The following is a 6,644-nucleotide window of genomic DNA, read 5'->3' as shown; positions in this document are numbered from 1 at the left end:
TCATGAGTTCAGGTATTTTATAGCATTTGGATAAAAACTATTCAAAAGTCTTGAGGTGCGACCCCGGAAAGATCTGTAGCGCCTTCCAGATGGCAACAAAATGAAGAGGCCGTGACCTGGATGGGAACAGTCCTGAATTATATTTTTTGTCCGCTGCATGCATCTGGTGTGATATATGTCCATGAGTGAGGGGAGCTGTGTGTGAATTATATTTTGTGCTGATTTCCTAACTCTGTCCAGCGCTTTTTTGTCAGCAGCGGTGCAGCTACTAAACCACACCAGAATATCGTGTGTGATAATACTTTGGACAGAACAGTTGTAAAAGGATAAAAGCAATTTCTGGGAGAGGTTAATTTTGTTGAGTGATCTGAGAAAGTACAGTCGCTGCTGAGCTTTCTTCACAAGGGCTGTAGTGTTGGTTGCCCAGGTGATGTCCTGTGAAATGTATGTCCCAAGGAATTTGAAGTCCTTAACCCTCTCCACAATTTCTCCATTAATGTAGACGGGGGCAAGGTCAATCTTCTTCCTGCGGAAATCTACCACCACCTCTTTGGTCTTAGAGGCGTTGAGAGACAGGTTGTTGGTGGAGCACCAGGCGGAGAGTTTTTGGATTTCATCCCTGTAGGCAGACTCATCATTGTTGTGAATAAGTCCAACTACAGTGGTGTCATCTGCAAACTTGATAATAGTATTGCTTTCATGAACTGAGGTACAGTCGTGAGTGTATAAAATGTAGAGTAAGGGGCTCAACACACAACCCTGGGGTGCCCCAGTGCTGAGTGTGAGAACATATGAAAGTTGCGAGCCCAGACGAACTGACTGGGGACGATCTGTAAGGAAGTCATTGATCCATCTGCAGATGTTTGTGCTGATGCCCAGTCCATGTAGCTTAGACACCAGTCTTCCAGGAATGATACAATTAAACGCAGAACTAAAGTCCACAAACAACAGTCTTGCATAGGTGCCAGGATGTTCAAGGTGGGTCAGCACACAGTGCAGGGCTGTGTTGATGGCGTCAGCGGTTGACCTGTTTGCTTTATAGGCGAACTGGTGCTGGTCCAGTGTGGGGGGAAGGGAAGATGTTATGTGTTTTAGCAGCAGTCTTTCAAAGCACTTCATAACAGTGGAAGTGAGGGCCACTGGTCTATAGTCATTGAAGCTACTCACAGCTGATTTTTTCGGGATCGGCACAATGATAGCAGATTTAAGGCACTTGGGAATGGAACAGGTAGACAGAGAGAGGTTAAAGATGGAAGTGAATACCCCAGCCAGCTGATCTGCGCAATCCCTCAACACTCTCCCAGGGATCCCGTCGGGCCCGGCAGCCTTCCTGGGGTTCACGCCAAGAAATGCCCTCCTGACCTCCTCTTCTCTCAAGGAGAATGTCGGGGCGTCTTCTTTGGGCAAGAGTATTATTGGTCCGGCCGATGTTGACTCAGTCCCATTCGCCTCAAAGCGCGCAAAGAAATGATTGAGCTCCTCGGCCAGATTGCTGCTGGTACTTGGGCTTGGGTCTTTTAAACCCTTAAAGTTCGTGAGGTGTTGTATTCCCTGCCAAACGCGCCGTGGATCCCCTTCGTCAAAGTGCTCCTCTATCTTCCTCCTGTAGGCCACTTTTGCTTCCTTGATGCCTGTCTTTAATTTGGATCTGGCGGTGCTGTATAATTCCGTATCCCCTGACTTAAAGGCTTTATCACGTTTTTTCAGCAGCAGCTTGACCTCCCTGTTCATCCATGGTTTATTGTTTTGATAACATTTGACCTGTCTTTCAACAGTGACATTATCAATGCAGGTCTTAATGTAGTGCAAAACAGTGCAGGTGTAATCCTCAAGACTCTGCTGTGAGAAAAGTGCCCAGTCAGTGCGCTCAAAACAGTCTTGCAATTGTGGAATCGCACTAGCAGGCCACAGTTTTGTTAGTTTCACAGTGTGCACGGATCTCTTAAACACAGGTCTGTACGCTGGTGTGAGAAAGAGGGTCAGATGGTCAGACTGCCCTAAATGGGGGTGAGCTGAGACCTTGTATGCCCCTCTGATATTACTATAAACATGATCCAGAGTATTATCACCTCTGGTTGGACATGTTACATACTGATGAAATTTGGGAAGTACAGTACACAGGTTAGCATGATTAAAGTCCCCTGCCACAATAAAGATTCCATCCGGGTGGGTGGATTGCAGTCTATGCATACTAGTTTGCAAGATGTCCATAGCTACATTAGCATTAGCACTAGGTGGAATATAAACAGCCGTGATAAAAACAACAGTGAACTCACGCGGCAAGTAGAAGGGCCGGCATCTCAGTGTGACAAACTCCACGTCTGGTGAGCAGTGTCTTTCAGTCACTGTGGCATCGGTGCTCCAGCTGTTGTTAGAGTAGATGCAGAGCCCCCCTCCTTTGGTCTTTCTGGAGTTGCCGGTTCTGTCGGCCCGGTGTGCTGTACGACCCGCTAGTATAATAGCTTCATCCGGAATCCCAGAGTGCAGCCACGTCTCTGTGATTACTACCAGCGAGCAGTCTTTAGCGTAACTGTTTGCCTCGATGATCATCGCCAGCTCATCCATTTTGTTGCATAGCGATCTGGCGTTGGACACAAAAAGGCTGGGCAGGACTTCCGGTTATGGCGTCGAGCTGAACGGCAGCACTTCTCCCCGCTCCGTCGCTGAACTTCAGATTATTGCTGCAAAACCGCCCAACTCCTATTCTAAAATTACTTCAAGTCAACCTAATGTCATTATAAACATGCCCAGAGGAGTATCAAAGAACAAGCATAAGAAAACGCTCAACTCTCTGGACTTTCAAGCTGGCGAGGACAGTGTCTCAGAACCCGAACACTGTGAAGGAGACGCCATGTCGGTGGACACGGACAGCGCGCAGGTGAACGACAGCAACGACGTAACCAGCGCTGATATTATGCAAGCCATTAAATCCCTCAAACATGACTTTCATGCAGAAATTAGTGGTGTGTTAACGGCTATTAAGGATGTTCAGGCGAACATACTCGAGTGCAACGGGCGCATCACACAGGCTGAAGAACGGGTTTCCTCGGCGGAGGATTCAATTAGCGGCCTGCAAACAAAAGTCAGTGCATTGGAAGGAAAGGTGAAGTTTTTGGAAACGAAGGCAGATGATCTGGAAAACAGAAGCCGTCGCAATAATATGAGAATTGTGGGCATACCAGAGAAAGAGGAGGGGACGGATTCTTGCGCCTTTATGGAAAAATGGTTTACCGAAAATCTAAGTGTGCAGCCGCCGGTGATATTGGAGAGGGCTCACCGCATTACCGGATCGACGCGCGCCCCGCCTCCTCCCCGCGAACCTTCATTGTGAAGTTTCTAAACTATCGAGACAAGGAGCGAGTATGGAGAGCATCAAGAGCAAAAGGCCAGTTGATCTACAAGAATAACAGCATCAGGTTCCACCCGGATCTATCGGCTGAAGTATATAAACAACAGCGAGACTTCTATGAAGTACGGCAGAAGCTGAGGGAGAAGGGAGTTGACAAACACAGGATGCTTTTTCCAGCCAAGTTGCTTGTGACCCACGGAGGACGCACACACACTTTCAACACGCCTGCTGCAGTCTATCAGTTCATTGCTGCTCTGGGAGGGGAAGCATGATGAAGCTACGGTGTCATCTCTTTCATGACCTTTTATTTTATTTATTTATTTTTGCTGCTCGCTTCCCTCCCTGCTCTTTCTCGGAGGCGGGGTAATAATAACTTGTTGCGCGACTTTATTAGGGAGGTAAGCTACTAAGTTCTTGCTTGGTTAATGAGAGTCCTTTTTATTTTATTTACTCTATTATTTTTATTTATTTTATTTTTTTACTTCTACTTGCTGTTTTCATAGGCATTTTTCATTGATTTTCATATCTGCTTAAGAACTAATATAAGCTAATATTTCTACAATTACACCCCAGACGATATCTGGGAAGTACATTGTGAATTGTGAAATAACAGAACAGCAGGGAAGAAGGAAAGAAAAAAAAAAAGAAAGAAATCTAACAACCATGGTTTCTATCTTGTTGGATGACTTTATGGGTATAAAGGCAATGATACTAAAGGTTCTCTTTAGTGGCGGAAAAAGGATCTTTTTTTTATTTTTTATTTTATTATTATTATTATTTATTTATTTATTTTTTATTTTGTATTTAAAAATTCTGGCGATAAGAGTGGGAGACATAAACGCAGGACATCTGTGATGGTTGGAGTGGACACAGATCTACTGCGGGACTGCAATAATGATCTTGCAGTCAAGGCCCAGACTCCTTTATGGAGGCTCTGGAAAATCCTTTACTTCCTTGCAAGACTCTTTTTTTCATGGTTGACTCAGGTGCTTTATATTGTTTTGTTAATGTTACTGCAAGGAAGACTCATATGTTTATGGGTGAACAAATTGGAAGTCTGGATGCAGAATGTTGTCATGTATATAGTTACAGTGTTCGTGTTAATATTTTATTTTACAACATGGGATATGTATAACAATGAGCCTCAAGATCATAAAGAACTGCAATGTGTGATAAATGGTCCGCATACGTAAGCGTTAATGGATAGCATAAGAGTAATTAGCTATAATGTTAAGGGCTTACATAACCCCATAAAAAGGAAAAAAATTCTCAATGAGCTTAAACATCTTAAATGTACCATAGCTTTTATACAGGAAAGCCACCTATCAGATTCTGAACATATGAAACTTAAAAGGTCATGGGCCAGCCAAGTGTATTTTTCATCTCATGGTTCAGGCAGAAGGCGTGGAGTGTCAATATTGTTGCACAGTTCGTTGCAGTTTTGTTTACATTCAGAAATTACGGATAAAGAAGGGAGATTTATTTTGGTGAATGGGTCCATTTGTGGTGTGAATGTCTCTATGCTGAATATCTATGCTCCAAATGAAAGCAATCCTAATTTTTTTAAGAAAATTGGTGAAATGATTATAGAAAAAGCTAAAGGAATCATTTTGATTGGAGGTGATTTTAATTGCATTTTGTCAAATAGGATGGATAAAAATCCACCATCATTTGCCATGCCTTCAGGGACCAGTAGGATTCTAAAGCAAATGATGGAGGACCTGGGCCTGATCGATGCATGGAGACATATACACCCAAGAGATCGGGATTACACGTTCTATTCAAACCCACACTCCTCATATTCCAGGATTGATTATTTCTTTGTCGCTAAAAATGAATCTTACAGAGTCCTAGATTGTAAAATACATAACATAACCTTAAGTGACCATGCCCCAGTTAGTTTGATTTGGGATCTGGGTAGGTGTTATAATCCAAGCTTATGGCGCCTAAATGTCTCACTTCTAAACGATAACGCATTTAAAGATCATATAAAGGCGGAATTGGACCAATACCTTCACTTTAATGACACGAGTGAGACGTCACCAGGGATCTTGTGGGAGGCGGCCAAGGCAGTTTTGAGGGGAAGGATCATTTCATTTGCATCAGCTAAGGCGAGACTTAGAGAAGCCAAACGTAAAGAAATTGAAGAACAAATTAAACAGTTAGAACAGAGACATAAAAGTCAATTATCTACAAGCGATCTAACTCAGCTAAATGAAGCCAGGAGGGCCTTGGGAGACTTGCTCACAGATAATACTGAGAGAAATTTAAGATTCCTAAAACAGCGCTATAGACCTTTTACGCACTTCCGCATTTTTCGAACGGAAATACGTCAATGAAGTGTATTAGAACTTCCTGTTATCATAGCGGCAGATACGAAAAATGGCAGAGTCGAAGAGTCGCAGTTTCTGTTGTGTTCCAGGCTGTTCGTCTTCCAACCAAAAACAGCCCTACCTTTCCTTTCATTCTTTTCCTGTGGATCCAAACCTGAAACCCAAATGGATACAAGCGATCCGAAGAGAGGAAGGGCATAGTTTTAATGTTAAAACGGGTAGCACCTATGTCTGCAGCCGGCACTTCGCTCCGGATGATTACAGTGGTGGCTGCGTCGTTCGTCGCCTGAAGAGTGGTGTCGTCCCGAGCCTATTCCCTTGGAACAACTTTACAGCTCCTTTGAGAAGGGAGTCAGTATATGACAGAACCTTCAAACGCCAGTCTAAACAGCTATGCTGTGAAGATAGCGACATGGTGCCTAAGGCAGTAAGGATGGATCACGACTACGTGACACACCCACCTGCAGGTAAGATTGTTCATAATGTGTTTAGTTAACGCTAGTCAACTATGTGTACCGTTATTGGATAAATATTTCTACCTGAACAAATTAATGTTTATAACATAGGCTGTTCACAAAATTCAACTAACGTTCATCAGTCGGATTTATTTCATTCCGATTGTGTCCATGTAAACGTAGCTATAGTCTCATGCTGTCTAGCTGTAAGGGGCCAGAGATGGGCAGTAGGGCACAACCTAACGTTAACGCTTTTTGACTTTCTCCATTTTTGTAAACCTACTTTGGGTTCAGAGTATTTATTTTTCCCCAAATTAATTTGTCTAGGGACTACGGATGTAAATTAGCCCTGTGGCTATAATCTGGCATGTTTACGTCTGTTTTTGTTGTTTCAATGCAGATGTTCATTAATGTGCATTGTCCCTATCAAATAAATAAATAAATAAAAAATAAATTTGATAACACGACCATATAACGGTTTACAAATGGAATCTGATCTAATAAAAA

This window comes from Leuciscus leuciscus (genome assembly GCF_965113295.1).
Source record: "Leuciscus leuciscus genome assembly, chromosome: 14".
NCBI lineage: Eukaryota > Metazoa > Chordata > Actinopteri > Cypriniformes > Leuciscidae > Leuciscus > Leuciscus leuciscus.
Note: the sequence above shows the minus strand (reverse complement) of the source record.